This window comes from Lontra canadensis, unplaced genomic scaffold, assembly GCF_010015895.1.
Source record: "Lontra canadensis isolate GAN:19392208 unplaced genomic scaffold, GSC_riverotter_1.0 scaffold83, whole genome shotgun sequence".
In the NCBI taxonomy this organism is placed as follows: domain Eukaryota; kingdom Metazoa; phylum Chordata; class Mammalia; order Carnivora; family Mustelidae; genus Lontra; species Lontra canadensis.
This window is the reverse complement of record NW_022631077.1, coordinates 88,719-109,310: the sequence shown is the minus strand read 5'-3', so window position 1 is coordinate 109,310 and position 20,592 is coordinate 88,719. Positions and strand designations below refer to the sequence as shown.

Below are 20,592 nucleotides of genomic sequence, written 5' to 3'. Positions count from 1 at the left end.
CAGCATTCAGCCTGCATGAGCTCATAGGGCCACACAGAATGATTTAGAATTGATTTTAAGTCTCAGTAGCTGAGAACAAGCATGCAAAACGTACAGGAGGAAACCGAAACTTGAGGAACTACTTCATCTTATCACCAGCAGGATATGTGAGAGGGGAAGAAAAGTCATGTTTTTCCTGGAGGTATTTTTCTTCAGAAGCAACAGAACTGGAAAATAGTACGAGATCAATTAGTAATCAAGCAGTTTGTAAAGGACAAGAAGAAAACGTGTGAAGATCCACTCACCTTATGGTGAGAGCTGCGAAACTAGCAACATTCTATTGCATTCCAATAAAGAGGCTGATAATTTTCCTTTTCTTTTTATCCTTCCAATTTTAGTATATGTGCTGCCGAAGCGAGCACTCCTTTTCTTTTTATCCTTGAGGCAAGTAGAATAATTATTCATCTCAATTAGATTTCCTAGTTATGTTAATGTGGAGGTCAATGCATGAGGGAAAAAGTACTTGTTAAATTTAATCTGCAAAGATTTTCCAGTTCATGTTAATTTTTTGTTGTTTTTGTTTTTTATCTATCAGTATAACAGAACTGTTTTGGATTACATAAGATGGTAAAATTTTAAGCACTGCTTTCTTCATGCCTAACCTATCTCCTGTTCTAGCAATCTCAGTGTTTGGTGGTTCCATCCACAACCACTTGACCTTCTCAAACCCAAAGGTCTTCACTCACCTCTGCTTCCCTTCCTCAAGGACAAACTCTGAGCTTAGTTATCATGAGTCCCCCAACCTCTGAAATCTTTAACCATAAGACTTCACTGTCTCTCTACAGGCCAAACACAGACTGCTGCTCCTGTCATCCCACGACATCTACTCACTCACACAACTAACCTCCTTAATTTTTTTTTTTTTCCAATTAACCATTAACCAGTTGTGCTGGGCTCACTTCAACTCCTAACTAATCTAGTTCATAATGGTAGTTACTGGAATATTTCTTTCCCATCATCCTCATTTCCCTTTCTCATTTTTCCCTTTGCTCTACCTGTTTTATCAATTACTATCAAAACTAAAACATAATTTTCAATGTCCACATTTGGCTTTCTTTTTTTGTTTACCTGTTCATGCCTCTTAGCCACTTATCTATGAGGGTTTCTGTCTTTCTTAATCTGGATGTTAATATCTCACCTGCTGTATGAATTGCATTAGTTTAATCTTAACTTTTTAAAAATTTTATCTGTATGGAACGCAAGCATTTTCTCTCAAGGCTTCTATTTTAATTCCAATATAGTATATTTTATTTTATGGAAATTTTAAATATTAATATGATTAAATTTTTAAATCATTGCCTCTTGGTTAAGATATATTTCTTTGCTGTGAAATAAAAGGCATTCACTTACATTTTCTTCTAACACTTCTAAAGTTTTATTTTTCATATTTTCACATTTCACAGAACTGGAGTTTATTTTCATTAAGTAAGATCAGATTTTATTTTCTTCAATATTGCCAGTCAGTTATCTGCTCATTAAAAATGTGTCCACAATCACTTATGTGTGATGACATTCTTTCATATTCCTAGATTTATTTTTGGGTCCTTTATTTTGCCTTGTTCTATTTTACTTCACCAGGATCTATAGCTTTATAATGCACATTGTTAAACAGGATGATTGTTACCAAATGTTCTCCAATATTGTCTTGGCTTTTCTTGGTCTTCTATTATTTCGCATGGATTTGAGAATTGCCCAAATTCCATGAAAACAAAGAAGGAAAGAAGGAAGGAAAGAGAGAGAGGGAGAAAGGGAGGAAAATAGAGGAAGGTGGACATATCAATTTGTTGGTATTTTATTAAAATGAAAATGAATTATTTAAATTAAGATTATTAAATTATCTAATCATGAATATGGTATTGCTCTCCATATATTTAAGCACAACTTTCTGTTTTTCAATAGCTTTCTGTTCTCCACATTTTGTTGGATTTATTCCCATCACTTGGTGATTTTTTTCTTTTGATTTATTGTATGTTCTAATTAATAGTTGCTAGAATATAGGAATATAGCTGATCTTTATATACTAATCTTAAACCCAACATGATTTCTAAATCTTCTTACTTGTTCATATATAATTCTCTTGAAATTTCTAGGTAGATAATCATATTGTCTATGAATATAGACAACTTTACTTCTATTCTGATATTAACTTCATATTCTTTTAATTTTTCTTTCGTTATTGTTTACTTAGACTTTCTCTACCTGAATTCTTAATTTTCTAAGATTTCTTTTCTTTGACATCAGTACATGGTTAATGTGATCCAGATGGCTGCAGCACCTTTTGAGACAGTTATTTAAGGTAAGAGAATGCTCTGTTTGACCTGTTCTAGTAACTCAATATCTAAACTGCCCTTCCTGTCAATCAAATGAGACACAAGGTCATTCTAAATGCTACAGACAGAATTCTAAATTCTCTCAGCACTGGCTTTTATTCCTACAGCACAATGGCCTACTCATCATGGGAGATAGATTCTATAGATTTCCAAAAACACAGTACAGGACATTACATTAAATATTCTCCTTGAACCTAGAGCTTCTCATCTTTCTCTCTCTACCTGCAAGATGACCTGTCAGGAGTTAGGAGCCTCCAGCAGATTGTCCTAAAATACACGTTCTCCCTTTGTCAAAAAATCCCCAAAGGATATCATGAAATTCATTCCTTTTTCCTACATCTTTTCAACAGAGGAATTTAGAAATGAGTGAGACACAGGTAAGTTGTCAACTGGGGTATGACGGAAGTGATGGGTGTTCAATCAGCACATTCTAGTCCTACAGATATATGGAGATGGCTCTTCATCTGGTCATATAATGTCTTCAACAAGTTTTTCTAATGTTAAGCCATGCAGGGTTGCTGGAATAGAGCCAACTTTTTTGTAACATATTGGCACCATTCCTAAATTCAGTTGGTAAATATTTAACTTAAGATTTTATACTCAGGTTTATATAAATGTATATGTTCATGCAGAGATCTAAATATGTATGTTGCATATACATTATATAATATAAAACTTTTATAAACATATGTTTTACATAAATTATTATAGTTTCTCCCATTTGTTTTCTTGCCAGAAGCCTGTCTACTTTATTAATTCTTTTGCAGAGCTAGCTTTTGATTTTATAAGTGCTATTTATTATTTCTGGATTTTGAAAATTATTTTCTTTTTTTCATTTTTTCTTTCTTCCACCTTTCTTCAAGTTTACGTTTTTTCCCCTATTTTCTTGAACAATGAGGTCGCTTTTTTTAACTTTTTAAAAAATTTATTGAAGTATAGTTGACACAGCATATTATATTGGTTTCAGGTGTACAACATAGTGATTGGATATCTCTATACGTTATGCTATGCTCATCGCAAGTGTAGCTACCATGTTTCATCATACAGCATTATTACAACATCATTGACTATGTTTCCTATGTTGTACCTTTTATCCCTGTGACTTACTCATTCCATAACTGAAAAGCCTGTATGACGTCATTCATTTTCAATCTTCTTTTGTAACAAGACAATCTATTTCTTTCAAAGGAAATTTTGCTGCAGCTCAAAAGATTTGCGTTTTTTGTTGTTTACTTCTGAAGACTTTATAATTCCATTATGGTGTGGATCCATAAATTATTTATGCATGTTTTAAATATCCATACATGAGTTTTAGAGCTACTCTCCATTTATTTCTGGTTTTGTCTTGGTTTTATTGCTCATTTAATTGCATGTTGGTAAAAATATGTTCAGTACTGTGTTGCATTCACATGATTTCCTCAGCTCTATCTTCCAGGCATGTTGTCTCAATTTCAGTGAGTACATTTTTTATTTCTTTTAATTTGGCTTGGTCTTGTTTTAAATCAACCTATTTCTAATATACTGCTCAATTTATTCATGAGGATATTTATTCTTTCTTTTATCTTATACTCACTTCAAATATAATTACTTTGTAATGTCAGAATGTTCAATGTTTATATTTACTCCCTTCTATCATGACCCACTTTCTTTATGTGGTGTGTTAAGGGTTTTTATGGGCTCTCATCTTTACCTGGGCTATGTTCCCCTATGGAAATCTAACATGCCAGATTCTGGGAAATCCTGTGTATCTGGGGTTTACACTTTCCCCTTAAGCTGCTTAGTATTGCATTTCTCCTGAAACCAGGTGGGACTCTGCTTTCAGATTAATTACATGGTTCATTTATATGGTCAACTAATATTTAACAAGGAATCCAAGAATACACAATGGAGAAAAGACAGTCTTTTCAATAGATGGTGCTGGGATAATTGGATATTCAAATGTAACAATGAAACTGAACCCATATTATATACCACTCACAACAATTGACTTGAAATGGATTAAACGGTTAAACGTAAGACATGAAAACTATGCAAAAAAAAATAGGAATAAAATCATTTGACGTAGGTCTTCATAATGATTTTTTGGATATGATACCAAGAACACAAACAACCAAATAAAAAATAAACATGTTGGGGCACCTGGGTGGCTCAGTGTGTTAAAACCTCTGCCTTCAGCTCAGGTCATGGTCCCAGGGTTCTGGGATCCAGCCCTGCATCAGGCTCTCTGCTCAACTGCTCTCTCTGCCTATCTCCTCTGCCTATTTGTAATCTCTCTCTGTCAAATAAGTAAATAAAAATCTTAAAAAATAAATAAATAAACATGTTGGAAAACGAAAAGACTAAAAAAACTGAAAAAACTTTTTCACAGCAGAAGAAATGATCAACAAAGTAATAGACGACTTATGGAATTGGAAAAAAATTTGTAAGTCATATCTGGGGTTAATATCTAAAATATTTAAAGAACTTCTACTACTCAATAGCAAAAAAATCAAATAACCTAATTGCAAAAATGGGGAAAGGCTCTGGATAGATATTTCACCAAAGAAAAGATACGAAAAGCAGGTCTGTGAAAATGTGCTGAAAATCACTAGTTATTAAGAAAATGCAAATTAAAACCACAGTAAGATAGCACCTCAGGCTCGAAAGAATGGCGATCATCAAAAGGACAAGATTTATAAAATGCTGGTGTGGATGTGGAGAAAAGGGACCCCTTGTGCACTGCTAGTGGGATTGTAAATTTTTACAGCCACCATAGAAAGAAAAGGGTCCTTAAAACATTAAAAATAAAAGTACAAATAAAACAATAAAAAATAAACCCAGCAATTCTGCTTCTGGGAATATGTCCAAGAAAATGAAAACACTAAAGATATCTGTACCCTCATGTTCATTATTTATAATAGCCTAAATTTGGAAACAGATATCCATCAATGGATGAGCAGATAAAGAATTTGTGATATCTGTCTATCATCTATTATATATTATCTATATCTAATGGAATATTATTGTCATTTTTTAAATGAGGAAATCTTACCCTTTAGAACAATGTAGATGGACATTAATAATATTATCCTAAGTGAAATAAGTCAGGCAGAGAAAGACAAATACTGAATGATTTCACTAACACATGAAATCTTTTAAAAAAACAAAAATAAACTCATAGAAAAAGAGATCAGGTTTGTGGTTACCAGATATGAAGGATGATGGGATGGGGAGTTGCAGGAAGATGGTAAAAAAATGTAAACTTCCAATAAGAAGATAAATAAGTACTGAGAATGTAATATACAAAATGAGGACTACAGATAACTCTGCAGTAGGATATATAGAAAGTCATTAAGAAAGTAAATCCTACGAGTTTTCATCACAAGGAGATTTTTTTTTCCTTCTTCGTTTGTATTGTATCTATATGAGACGATGGGTGTTAGATGGACCAATAGCGGTAATCATTTCACATTATATATAAATCAAACCATCATGCTGTGCACCTTAAAGATATACAATGAGGTATGTCAACTATGTCTCAGTAAAATTGAAAAAAAAATTTGGTTTCTGATTTTATGTTTCTTATCAAGGATGACTACAGATTCCCAGGACTTCACCACCACAAAACACTTAGCTAGCTTCTTAACTAAGGCTTATTTAAACAAAATATTAAAATACCTGGATTTTATCATTTTCTTCCTCAAACCTTAGTTTACAGGTTATATTTCCATTTACTAACACAAGACAGTCCTTGATCCCAGCCTGGTCAGAGGGCAGCTTTGAGATCAGGAGCTCCCTTCTGGGGTGGGTCTTCTCAATTTTTAAGCCAAAAGAAGGCCAGATGGTCTTTTCCACAGTGGCATTACATACAACCAAAATAAAGAAATGAAAATGACAAGCTTAGAAGTTTAGTAAAAAACACAGTTGCCCCTTGAAAACATGCATTTGAACTTGCATGGGTTTATTTATACTCAGGTTTTTTACAGTACAGTTCTGTAAATGTATTTTCTCTTCCTTATGATTTCATAATAACATTTTCTTTTCTCTAGCTTACTTTATTGTAAGAACATGGTTTATAACACAACATATAAAATATGTGTTAATCAACAGTTGATGATATTGGTAAGGTTTCCAGTCAATAATAGGCTGTTAGTAGTTAAGTTTTGGGGAAGTCAAAGGCCATACATAGATTTTCAGTTGTGTGGGGGTCAGTGTCCCAATTCCTACATGCTTCAAGTGTCAACTGTATTTATAAATAAAACACTGCACTTAAACCAGCAGCAGACATTGGCTGACGAGAGAGAAGGAAATACATGTTATTAAGAAGTTAATTGAAGCCACATAAAAGGAGAAGAATTTACCAGGGGCTTATTCTTACAGAAAGCAAACCTTCCAGTTCCCATAGGAAGAAAAAAAAAAAAAAAAGAAGAAGAAAGAATTGCACACAATCACCGTGTGTGTGTGTGTGTGTGTGTGTGTGTGTGTGTGTGTGTTTGTAGACAGAGAGAAAGAGAAATATTTTTTTTTGGATATTAAATGTATGTTTCCTCCCTATTCTGTTGAGAGGGTAACTTGTTAAGACCCAAAGGAATGTTACCTCCAATCCACTGACTGCATTGTGTTCCAGTTTTCAACAAGGGAAGGAATAGAGTAAGAGCAAGTCCTTTCCAGAAGATACTCAATTACATTTCTTTAGGAGGGAGAAGGGGAATAACTTTAAAATATGTGAAGAGGGAAGAATAATCAGCTCTCTTGAATTTTGAGTAAAACAGTGGCTGTTTCCAGTGGCAGGTGGTTTCCAGAAGATGCTCAGGGTATCCCCTTTAGGAGAATAGCCAGACTATTACTCACAAAGCAGTGTTCTCTTTTTCAGCATGAGATTCTACAGGAAAACATGTCAGATCTTAGAGGATTATGGGGGAAAGGGGTAGGGAGAGGAAGAGGAAGAATCAAAGCTCTGGACAGCAGCCTATCCTATGCCTATACTGACTTTGAATTTCAGAATCAGCTTACCTACCCCCAAGAGGCAGCAGAGTGTGGGCTCAAGGGCAGGACAGAAGCAAATGGACATTATGCCAGGCTCCAGGACAAGGGCAGAATTGTAAGACTTGGCCGAGACACACTCTGCCCAAAGCAGTGCCTCCTCTGCTCCAACGATTCTACCACAGAGGAGTCAGTGATGGTTTATCTCCCTGATTGGACCCTGAAAAGTACAGTGAAGAGAAATTTCCTAGCCAATCTTGTTCTCTCACTAGCATGGGCTGGGCCATGACAGAGGAAGAACTGCTCCCTAAAAACTAAAAAATATCTGTAGTAAATAACTCTGAGGGCAGGGTGGATTTTATTCAAGGCAAGAGGCATCTGGGTCCCTTGGCCTCATGCCACAAAGTCAATGCATACTTATATACCACATTTAATTTACATGGAATTTTCAACTCATACCCTGCTTGATAGGATAGCTTGATAGTCCTGCCAAATGACATGCCAAAGAGTATTATTCCATTTTGTAGATACAGAAAATCAGATTTAATGATGTAAAGTGACTTCACAAAGCAACAAAGCTATGAAGCAACAACACTGGTACCCAGGCATAGTGTTTTCAACCAGCCTCTAATGGCATGTCACTTCCCAGTGGCTGCTCCCAAGCCTTGTCTGTCAACAGCCACCTTTCTCCATGTAGACAATCGAACTTGCCAGACAGCTTCTGTCTCACAAATACTGAACTAAATGGTGTGAATAACTCCTAAGCTGCTTCTTTTCTGATGAAGCAATGATCCAACATAACTGTGCTCAGACCATAGGAAAATGAGCTCCCTGCACATTAACTGAGAGTCTATGGTGAAGCCAATGTCAAGCCATGGGACAGTCATTCTATGCAAGAGCTTTCTGAGCCTTCAGAGGAAGGGGCCTTGCTCCCACCTGGCCTATCTCATTTCCTTTTGTCTGCCCTGCATCCGTAACCTCTGCCTTCACCAGGTCACCTCCCTCGGCGATGACTTCAAGGACTCCCTAGTACTGACAGCAAATTTTAAGTTTTGTTTTCTTTTTTTAAAGATTTTATTTATTTGACAGACAGATAGAAAGCACAAGTAGGCAGAGCAGCAGGGAGAGGGATAATCAGGCTCTCTGCTGAACAGGGAGCCCCATGCAGAACTGAATCCCAGGACCCTGGGATCATGAACTGAGCCAATGGCAGACACTTAAATGACTGAGTCACCCAGGTACCCCAAATTCTAAGTTTTTAGGATACTTGCCTCATGTTGGTTGAGGCCAAATTTTACTATTTTTTTTGAAGTTTAATTTAAAATAAACATTAGCACAGAAGAGAAATAATAAGTCTTCATATTTTCAGGAATATGTGTCTAAACTTTGCTTAAGAACAAGAATAATTATACCCCAAATATAGAGCAATAGCCCAGATTGTACCTGTTTCTTTTCTGCCTATTTTATTCAGTTATAATTGGCATATAACATCTTATTAATTGAAGGTATACAATATAATGATGTGATATATGTATATATTGTATAACATTAATGAGTTAATAATTAACTCATTAAACTAAGGTAACACCCATTACCTCACATGGTTACAGATTTTTTCCTTGTGATGAGAACTTTTTAAATACATTTTATTATTTTTTTAAGTAATCTCTATACCAAACATGGGGCTCAAACTTATGAACCCTAGATCAAGAGTAGCATGCTTCACTGACTGAGCCAGCAAGGTCCCCTGAGATGAGAATGTTTAAGATCTATTTCTTAGCAACTTTCAAATATACAATGCATTATTGGTGACTATGGTCACCATGCTGTGCATTACATCCCCAGGTCTTGTTCACCTTTTTTTTTTTTTAAAGATTTTATTTATTTATTTGACAGAGAGACACGGAGAAGGAATACAAGCAAATGGAGTGGGAGAGAGAGAAGTACTTCCTGCCCAGCAGTGGGTGGGGCTTGATCCCAGGACTCTGGGGTCAGGACCTGAGCTAAAGGCAGATGCTTAAGGACCAAGCTACCCAGATGCCCCTCCCAGGACTTGTTTATCTTATAGCTGGAAGTTTTTGGACCATGTTCACTCATTCCCCCCAACTCCACTCCAGAGAACTACCGATCTGTTTTCTGTTTCTATGAAACCAGTGTTTGTTTGTTTCCATGAATAAATGAGATCATGCAGTATTTTTCTTTCTCTGACTGACATGTTTCATTTAGCATAATGTCCCTGAAGTTCATCCATGTTGTCCCATGGATATATAAACAAATTTATCGTATTTAAGTAACAATAAATTATAGTTTAAGTAATCACACTGTTGTAAAAATAATTTTAAGAATTTTAAATGGAAGCAAGGAAAAATAAAACTTAGAAAAAATTGATATCCCTTAAATATACAGAGTATCTAAAAAGGCCAATAGTATTATAGATAAATGGGCTGAAAAGTGATTGTACAGTTTCAAAAATGAAAATTGATCTTTGTGAAAAGATAGATGCTCAGCCCCACTTATCATAAAAAATATAAATCAAAACTACATGAAGATTTTTTATTATAAAACTGCTGTTTTTCACGTTTTAATACGGTGGAAGTAAAAAGGTCCATGTCTTCTCTTTCCAGAAAGATTTAAGCCCACAGAAGACAGGAGCCATATTTTACCTCAAGAGCACCTTAATTAATATCTGATTAGCCAATATCTGGGGAATGATTAGAGGTTAATGCTGTGGAAGATACCGATGGAAATTTGTTCTTTTCAAAGTTGCCACAGACTTCAGAAACAGAAAAAGGCAATAAGTTAGGGGTGTTAGTGAGGGGGGAAAAACACATTCTCTGCCTTGAGGTTATTCTATTGCTCTGGAACAGTACATTCAGTCATCTTCCTGTCTGGGTGTAATTTTGAGGGAAAAAAAAAGAAGAAGAACAAAGAAAACAGTGGCAATTCACTATTGAGGAAAAAAAATCAGTGGCAAGCCTATGGTGAGGTTTTCAGTCTTTTTCTGGCATAATCTGGCACGTTAAGAGAAAGCTATTTGAATTATATGACCATGTATCCAATTCCCAGCATTTCATCCTCTCTTTCAGGATATCTTAGATTGGTAAAAATCATGAAGTAATTTTTAATCAACCCAGTCAAAACAAGAATTTAAAACAAAGCCGGATTTTTACTGGATACGCGCCCTAGTAGAAGCTGCTGGTTGGGGGAGGTGGTCTGAATGGTGGAGGGAGAGGAGTTAAGGGCAGATAAGATACTGGCAATTATTTTGGTTCACAAGTAATGGCTAAAAATGTCTCCAAGATATTTATTTTTAAAGTCTTCTTGCAGTTCTTTTCATAAGCTTTTCATATTGAATGATATAATGAAAGGGCTCAATTCCAAATATTATGACATTTTATGCAGTCACTACTTAAAATACTTTTAAAATGCCAAAAAGAGCACAATGCTAATGAGAAAAAGGCAATTTTGCCTAGTCTTGACAAAGTTAGAATGAAGAAGATAATCTCTAATCAGAGGGGAGGTTAAATCTAGAATTAATATAACTAGTAAAAAGGTATAGTGTCTGGAAGGGTACAGGTCTAGAAGAGAAAAATAATGTCTTGATTTTCTATGAATTGTAAAGTGAATAAAACCCATAAAAAGCATGACAGATTTTCAGTGTAACTAGCAACTTTCATTTTGCTAGCTTTCATACAACAGTAGATCCAAACACTGAATATGCGTTAGTTAAAACTCCTAACATAACATTAAAAAATCCCAACCCATACATTTTTAGGTCTATAGTCAACAATTTGAGGTTCTGAAACAGAAGTTATTCTCCTCACAAGTATTATACACAGCTTTAGAATAGGGTTAAATGTCTCTTCCTGAGGTTGTTTAGTTTCTTCTCTTGTTTGTTCATTTCAATACCTTGTGTGACTGTGGTCTGACATGCAGACAGAGAAAAAGTGGCCGGGGGGCAGGCTGTGTAGACTGGGTACAGGACACTTTTTATACCGTTTCTAGAGGTATAGACTTTGCTGAAGGGATTTATGAGCTCAAAAATCCACACCCCCCCATGAGTGCCAAAAGGGGAGCTTTAATGTCCCATTCTTGGTTTCCTTACGAAAGAGCCTGTTCAATATGTGATCTTTTTGGCAGAAAATATTTCAAATTTTACATTTGCTTGAAAAACATTTTTTCAGAACACTACTCAAAGGCAAGACACAATGCTAGGAGTTGATAGAAGAGAAGTAGTTTGGAGTTGTAAGGAGAAAAATGACTGGCAGTTTAGAAATGGTCTATTTCCAATGCATCCCTGCTGATGAGGGAGCTGAGATTGGTGAGAAAGCTAATGGGGTGACCTGCTGTGTCCAGGCATGGTGCCATTATGAACAGAACTAAAACTGAATAATCTTGGTGATTATGAAACTTTCCTTTCCACAGATCCTGTTTTATGCATATCTGAAGTGACTCAAACAACTCTGTAGACCAAAGCTGAGGCTGCAATTAAAAGAAGGATCCCTGTCCTCACAGAGTGCAGAACTCAGAGCATAAAGAGAATGTATATTTAGGGCAGAATTTGATAGGTAAAAGTAGAAGTGGAGGAACATACCACACATTATAGGCATCAAAGGGAGCCCCGGAGGAATGTGGAATAAGATCTGCCTGGGAAAATCTGGCAAAGCTTTCTGAAGAAACTGCCCTCTGCTCGCTGATACACCATGCACCAAATATGAAGATTGTCTACAACATGTCAGGACTGGGTGCGGGGCCAGGGGAGGGGTGAAAGAGAGAGACACATAAGAGTACAATATCATGTGTTAAGAAAATGATACAGATAAGGCAGGTAGGTTTATAAGCCACACGAGACTTGCCTTGTCCAGTCCCAGGTGGAAGGGCAGTTAGTAAGGGCTTTCCAAAGTGGGAAACTTGAGCCTAGTACAAAAAATGTGCCATGGGGTAGGGGGAGAGACAAAAATAAGCCTATGCAAATAGCACAAACTGAGCAGAGGCACAAAGGGAATAAACAGACTTTGAGAAGTAGTGACGGGAAGATTAGAATTTGGGCAACGGGGTGATTAAAGCCACGGAGATGAGAAAATGTAAATCAGTTGGATGAAAACTAAATGAGAAGTTTAGCATACTGGGCCAGAGAGTGAAAGTATGTCATGGGTGAGAGGAGAGAGCCAGGTGGTGTGTCCTAGAGATGAGGTGGGAGGAAAGTGAGAGCCTTGAAAGTCACGTGAAGAATTTTGGTTTTATTTTCTATCTCTTGGGTTGCCCCGTGATCAGTGACGCATTTAGGGTGGGATCTTGCCGCAGAATGAAGGATGATAGGAAAGGGATTAAGGTCAGATGGCAGCTTGGCTAGCTGCCAAGTGGGTAAAATACTAGCAGAGTTTGGTGAATGGTAGAGCCAGGCAACTCCAGGTTGGCAGTCGGGGAGTGGGAGATTCGGAAGCATCTGTACTTGCTTGTGTCAGGAGGGAAGAATCCATGGTGCCTGGGGTTTCCAGCCTGTATGTTTAACAATATTATAGTAAGGAGGAGTTCTACAGGTAAAGACTGTGATTCTGATTGCATACCTAAGCCATTCCACATGGAAGATGCAGAAATGTAATCAGACTTGAAGGTGGGAGTGTTCTGTGCAAAGGTGAAGCTTAAGACATGGGAAGAAATGAGGTTGCCATTGAAGAACCCCTCCGTCCTTCCGTTTGGCTTCTTTCTATTCCAAATATATGTCCTTTGTATCCAATCACATTCCAAGGTCTACCAGTCCTATCTGGTCAATTATGAAACTGTTTCATCATTTTCCTTAGAGCTGTGTTTTCGAGTACTTAGTTATGTGTGGCTAATGAGCACTTGAAATGTGGTTAGTCTGAATTAAGCTGTACCGTAAGTACAAAAACTTGTAGTCTGTATGAAAAAATAAGTGTTAAATAGCTCAATACTATTTAATATGATTATTTGTTGAAATAATAATTTGGATGTATTAAGTTAAATAAAATATATTGTTAAGTTAATTTTAGTTGTTTATCTTAAGAACTAGAAAACTTTAAAACACATGTGGTTCATATTATATTTATATTGGATATACTCTCTAGAGTATTATTTTGGCATAGTAATAAGATATAACTTAAAAGTGGGATATAAAGTATTAAGACAGTTTACAAACATCTATAACCACATCTCTCTGGGTACTGTGATTCCTTATCTTCTTCCATTGATCTATGTTACTCTGGTACGTAAATTTCACCAGTATTAAGTTTGGGGCTTTCTTAATGACACACCCAAGCAACTCCCTAGTAAGGGTGTCAACTGCCTGAGTCATCTTTTTCTAATAAGTGCTTGACACAAACATTGTCAGGCAGCAGCTTGCTAGTAAACTAACTCTCAGAAACAGAACAAAATAAAACAGGAACAAAGACAAAATCCTGAATTTCATGGTATAAATGCTTGCACAAAGGCCAATTTCATGCTACCACTATTTTATCAACTTGTTTGCCAAATTCCTGCATAGCTACCAAAGCAATCTTATGAGACAGTTCGAACAGGTTCTTAGTTTCATGTTCTTTCAAATACGAGCCATTTGCTGAGCCAAAGGATCAACTCTGACTCTAGAGCAGAGCTATGCTAGCACTTTTTGCAATGATAGAAACGTTCTATATTCTGTGCTAAGTGGCTAATGAACACTTGAACTACGGCCAGTACAATAAAAAACTGAATTTTTAATTTAATTCAATATTAATTAAATTAAATGTAAGTAGCCTCCTGGGGCTACTGGCTGCTGTATTGAGTAATCCAGGTCTGAAGGTGAACAGGGCAGATGGAAATTTCTTTTCTTTTTTTTTTTTGTGCAAACATAAGGTATATTTGTATATCAAATCATCATGTTATAAACATTGAATATATACAGTTTCATTTTTAAATTATACCTCAACAAACCTGGAGAAAACAGACTTAGAAACTCATATAAGCCCAGTTTCCAACTTGGGTAAACAGGGCTGGAGTAAGTGGTGGGGATTGAACAGATTTGCTCCTATTGATATTTCCTTCTGGGAAAAAGAACACAGAAACTGCTCTCAATATTTTTTGTCACTATATTTTTTTTTCATGAAACTCTGGCAAATATTCCCTTAATTCCAATTAATATAACTTAAATTTGTGAATATAATTCCTGCAAACTCTGCCTCCACATTACAAAAGCCACAGATTTTGAAGGTTCTTAAATAAGACCTATTAAGATTTCCATAGGAGGACTTTCCTCATCTTGGTTGCTGAACATAAGTGCATTCCATGGTCACTAAAAAGTTCTTTGAGCACCAGGAGAGAACTCAGTTATTACAGAATAATCATCTTGGTTCTTCAGAAAACATTAGACTACTGGTTGGGGCCCAATGAAGAGAACCATGTGGAATTTCCTGCTTTATATTCAGGTGCAGAAAAAACATGTCTTTCCCCATGGGTAATGAGGCTCAGAACAAAAAGAAAATCTCCAGCTTTATTAAAAAAAGTATTTGACAATAGCTGGAGGCATAGTTATATTTGTCTTAATAACATAAGATTCTTCAATCTCATTCCCATTGTTTCAGATTCCAGATGAACTCACCACCTTGTCAATTAATCAGAAAGTCATTGACCAAACAAACAAATAAGCAAGCAGACCAACAACAGAATCAGGCTTATAAATACAGAGAACAGACTGGTGGTTACTAGAGGGATCAGGGGTACAGGGATGGACAAAATGGGGGAAGGGGTGTAGGAGGTACAGGTTTCCAGTTATGGAATGGGTAAGTAATGAGGATGAAAGGCACAGCATAGGGAGCACAGTCAATGGTATTATAATAGTGTCGTGTGGTAATAGATGGTAGCTACACTTGTGGGGAGTGCAGCATAATGTATAAACTTACCAAATCACTATGTTGTATGCCTGAGAGTAATTTAACATTGTGTGTCAACTATACATCAATTAAAAAATAAATAAATTTTAAAAAGGCATTGATCAATGAAACTTGAATTTAGATAGTTGACTGTCTAAATCAGTTCTGGTTCCTGAAGTTCATCTTACTGCACTTCAGAATCCTAAGACTTAATGCTCGATAACTGTTTCTAAGTTCATCCTATGAAAAACAATATAATAATTTCTTCATGGCTTCATTAATCCCCAAATGGCAAAAATAATATATTAAGAGATCAGTGGAACTTTGAATTAAATTAATAATACTAAATGTGTATACACTTAATAAAGATTTTTTTAAACTTAAATTCAATTAGCCCACATATAGAACATCATTAATTTCAGAGGTAGAGTTCAGTGATTCATCAGTTGCATAAAACACCCAGGACTAATCACATCACATCTCTTCTTCAATGCCCATCACCCTATTACCCTATCCCCCTACCCTTTTCACCTTCAGCAACCCTCTGTTTCTTTCCGACAGTTAAGAGTCTCATGGTTTGTCTCCCTCTCTGATTTCTTTCCATTCCATTTTCCCTCCCTTCCCCTATGATCCTCTGAACTATTTCTTATATTCCACATATGAGTGAAACCATTTGATAATTTCCTCTCTCTGATTGACTTCTTCCATTCAGCATAATACCCTCCAGTTGTATCCACATCGATGTAAATGATAAGTATTTATCCTTTCTGATGGCTGAGTAATATTCCACTGTATATATATACCACTTCTTCCTTATCCATTCATCTGTCAATTGACATCTGGGCTCTTTCCACAGTTGGGCTATTGTGGACATTGTTTCTATAAACACTGGGGTGCAGGTGCCGCTTCTGATCACTGCATCTCTATCTTTGGGGTAAATACCTAATAGTGTAATTCCTGGGTCCTAGGGTAGCTTTATTTTTAACTTCTCGAGGAACTTCTATACTTTTTTCCCAGAGTAGCTCTACTAGCTTGCAATCCCACCAATAGTGTAAGAGGGTTTCCCTTTCTCTGCAGCCTCACCAACATTTGTTGTTTCCTGACTTGTTAATTTTAACAATTTTGACTGGTGTAAGGTAGTACCTCACTGTGATTTTGATTTGTATTTCCCTGATGGCAAGTGATGTGGAGCATTTTTTTCATGGGTCTGTTAGAGAAATGTCTGTTCATGTCTTCTGCCCATTTCTTGACTGGATTTGGGGGGCGAGGTGAGGGGTGTTGTGTTTGGTAAGTTCTTTATATATCTTGGATATTAAGCCTTTATCTGATATGTAATTTGTAACCATCTTCTCCCATTCCATAGGTTGCTTTTTAATTTTTTTGACTGTTTCCCTTGCTGCACAAAAGCTTTTTTATCTTGATGAAGTCTCGATTGTTCATTTTTGCTTTTGCCTGCCTTGCCTTCGGCAACATGTCTAGCCAGAAGTTGCTGCAGCTGAGTCACAGAAGTCGCTGCCTGTGTTCCCCTCTAGGATTTTGATGGATTCCTGTCTCACATTGAGGTCTTTCATCCATTCTGAATTTATTTTTCTGTATGGTGAAATAAGATGGTCCAATTTCATTTCTCTACATGTGGCTGAGCAATTTTCCCAACACCATTTGTTGAAGAGAGCATCCTTTTTCTATTGGATATTCTTTCCTGCTTTGTTGAAGATTAGTTAATCATAGAGTTAAGGGTCCATTTCTGGGTATCTGGGAACAATGTCTGTTTTTGTGCCAGTACCATACTGTCTTGATGATTACAGCTTTGTAATAGAACCTGAAGTCCGGCATTGTGATGCTACCAGCTTTGGTTTTCTTTTTCAACGTTCCTATGGCTATTCTGAGTCTTTTCTGATTACATACAAATTTTAGGATTATTTGTTTCAGCTATGTGAAAAATGTCAATGGTATTTTGTTAGGGATTGCACTGAAAGTGTAGATTGCTCTTGGTACCATAGACATTTTAACAATAATTGTTCTTCCAATTCATAAGCATGGAACATTTAGCCATTTCTTTGTTTCTTTTTTTTTAATTTCTATCATGTGTGTTCTATAGTTTTAGAGTACAGATTCTTTACCTCTTTGGTTAGGTTTATTACTAAGTATCTTATTTTTTTAATGCAATTATAAATGGGATCAATTCCTTAATTACTCTTTCTTCTGTCTCATTGTTAGTGTATAGAATTGCAAGTTATTTCTGTCCATTGATTTTATATCCTGCCACATTGCTGAATTCCTGTATGAGTTCTAGCAATTTTGGGGTGGAGTTTTTGGGTTTTCCACATAGAATATCATGTAACCTGCAAAGAAGGAGAATTTGACAACTTCTTTGCCAATTTGAATGCTTTTTATTTGTCTTTCTTATCTAATTGCTGAGGATAGGATGTCTAGTACTATGTTGAACAACAGTGGTGAGACGGGGTATCCCTGATGTGTACCTGACCTTAAGAGAAAAGCTCTGTTTTTCCCCAATAAGAATGGTATTTGCTGTGGACTTTTCATAGATAGCTTGTATGATACTGAGGTGTGTTCCCTCTATCCCTACACTTTGGAGAGTTTTAATCAAGAAAGGATGCTGTATTTTGTCAAATGCTTTTTCTGTATCAATTGAGAAGATGATTAGGGTTGTTGTCTTTTCTTTTATTAATGTGATATATCATTTTGATTAATTTGTGGATGTTGAACCACCCTTGCCACCCAGGTATAAATCCCACCTGGTCGTGGTGAATAATCTTTTAATGTACTGTTGGATCCTATTGACTAGTATCTTGGTGAGTATTTTGACATCCATGTTCATCAGGGTATTTTCTATAATTTTCCTTTTTGATGGGATCTTTGTCTTGTTTGGGGATCAAAGTAATGCTGGCTTTATAGAACAAGTTTGGAAGTTTTCCTTCCATTTCTATTTTTTAAATCAGTTTCAGTAGGACAGTATTATTTCTTCTTTAAATGTTTGGTAGAACTTCCCTGGAAAGTCATCTGGCCCTGGACTCTTGTTCTTTTGAGAGGTTTTTGATTTCTGCTTCAATTTCCTTGCTGATTATTCATCTATTCATACTTTCTATCTCTTCCTCTTTCAGTTTTGGTAGTTTAAAAGTTTCCAGGAATGCCTCTATTTCTTCCAGATTGCCCAATTTGTTGGCATATAGTTGCTCATAATATGTTCTTAAGACTGTTTGTATTTCCTTGGCATTCACTGTGATCTCTCCTCTTTCATTCATGATTTTATTAATTTGGGTCCTTTCTCTCTCTCTCTGTCTCTCTCTCAGTTTCTCTCTCTCTCTTTGGTAAGTCTGGCTAGGGTTTTATCAATCTTATTAATTCTTTCAGAGAACCAGCTTCTAGTTTTGTTGATCTGTTCTACCAATTTTTTGGTTCCTATTTCATTGATTTCTGCTCTAATCTTTATTATTTCTCATCTTCTGCTTGATTCAGGCTCTATTTGCTGCTCTTTCTCCAACTCTTTTAGGTGTAAGGTTAGCTTGTGTATTTGAGACTTTTCTAGTTTCTTGTAAGAGGCCCGTGTTGTTATTAATTGGTTTATATAATTGGCTGCTCCCAAATTAGAAGCATAAGTATTTACAGCTTTTAGATCTTCTTGTTGGATAGACCCTTTAAGTATGATATAGTGTCCCTCTTTATCTCTTATTACAGTCTTTGGTTTAAAATCTAATTTGTCTGATATAAAGATGGCTACCCCAGCTTTCTTTTGGTGTCCATTAGCATGATAAATTGTTCTCCACCCCCTCACTTGCAATCTGGAGGTGTCTTTGGGTCTAAAATAAGTCTCTTGTAGACAGCATATGGATGGGTCTTGCTTCTTTATCCAATCTGGTCCCTGTGTCTTTTGATTGGAGCATTTAACCAATTTATATTCAGAACAACTATTGAAAGATATGAACTTAGTGTCATTGTATTACCTGTAAAGTCACTGTTTCTGTATATTGTCTCTTCCTTTCTGGTCTATGTTACTTTTGGGCTCTCTCTTTGCTTAAAGCATCCCCTTTAATAGTTCTTGCAGGGCTGGTTTAATGATCACAAAATCTTTTATTTTCTGTTTGTCCTGAAAGTTCTTCATCTCCCTTTCCACTCTGAATGACAGCCTTGTTGGATCAAGTATTCTTGGCTGGATGTTTTTCTCCTTTAGTACTCTGCATATATCATGCCAGCCCTTTCTGGCCTGCTGGGTATCTGTGGGATATGTCTATTGCCAATCCAATGTTCCTACCCTTGCACATTAAGGACCTCTTGTGTTGAGCTGCTTTCAGGACTTTTCTCTTTCTCTGAAACATGCAAACTTCACTATCATATGCCAGGGTGTTGATCTATATTTATTGATTCTCAGCTATGATTTCCTCAAATATACCTTTTGTCCCCTTCTCTCTTTGTTCTTCCTCTGGGACCCCAATAATTCTAATGTTGTTTAACTTTATCAAATATCACTGATTTCTCAAAGCTTCCCTCCATAATCCATTAGTTGTTTTTCTCTCTTTCCCTGTGCTTCTTTCCTTCTCATCATCTTGTCTTCTATGTCACTGACTCTCTCTTTTGCCTCATTTAGCCTCATTGTTAGAGTGACCATTTTAGACTGTACCTCAGTTAAAGCATTTTTAATTTTAGCCTGATTAGATTTTATTTCTCCACAAAAGGATTTTCTTGTGTCTTTTATGCTTTTTTCAAACCCAGCTCATAACTTTATAATCATTATTCTGAATTCTAGGTCTGACGTTTTACTTATATCCATATTGATTATATCTGTGGCAGAGAGTATCACTTATGGTCCTTTCTTTTGTGGTGAATTTCTCCTAGTCACTTTGTCCAGAGAAGAATAGATGAATGAGAGAACAAAATAAAAAATATCAATCATGACTCAAATTAAATACGCACTAGACAAAACCAAAGCAATCAGAAAGCTAAAAGGAAAAGAAAACAAAACAAAAACACAGAGAAAAAAAGAGAGAGAGAGAATATAATCTTAGAGGTGGACAAAGTGGGGTGATCCTCTTGGTCTGGGTATGTTTTGATCTGTTCATCAAAAGACACTAAATCTCAAAATTGCAAAGAAGAAAAACTTATATATATACAAAAATAAAGCTGAATACAGTGAAAAAAGCCAAAACTGGAGAACATATCTATAAAATGTAAATAAAAATGAAAATTTAAAAGTATGAAAAACAAGAAGTGGATAAAATAAAAAACCATTTGAAAAGGTAAGAAAAGGAAAATTTTAAACTGAAAGACTAAAAACTTGTGAGAAAAGTCCTCACATTCTATATACTATTTTCCCCTAGTGCAGGAGTTTTTCAGTTCTGTGTGCTCCATAAACTTGGTATTTGCCAGAAGATCCTGCTGATCTT

The 20,592-nt window shown here is 36.0% G+C and overlaps 1 long non-coding RNA gene across 1 annotated transcript; it reads right to left on the bottom strand.

The window, feature by feature from the left end:
* Positions 1–1,152: 1,152 nt before the first annotated feature.
* LOC116882280 lies at positions 1,153–16,234 on the bottom strand. Its single transcript, XR_004385614.1, has 3 exons — positions 16,222–16,234; positions 14,637–14,646; positions 1,153–1,226 (listed from the first exon to the last, which is right to left on the bottom strand). It is a non-coding gene; the product is annotated as an uncharacterized LOC116882280 (long non-coding RNA).
* Between the last annotated feature and the right edge of the window lie 4,358 nt (positions 16,235–20,592).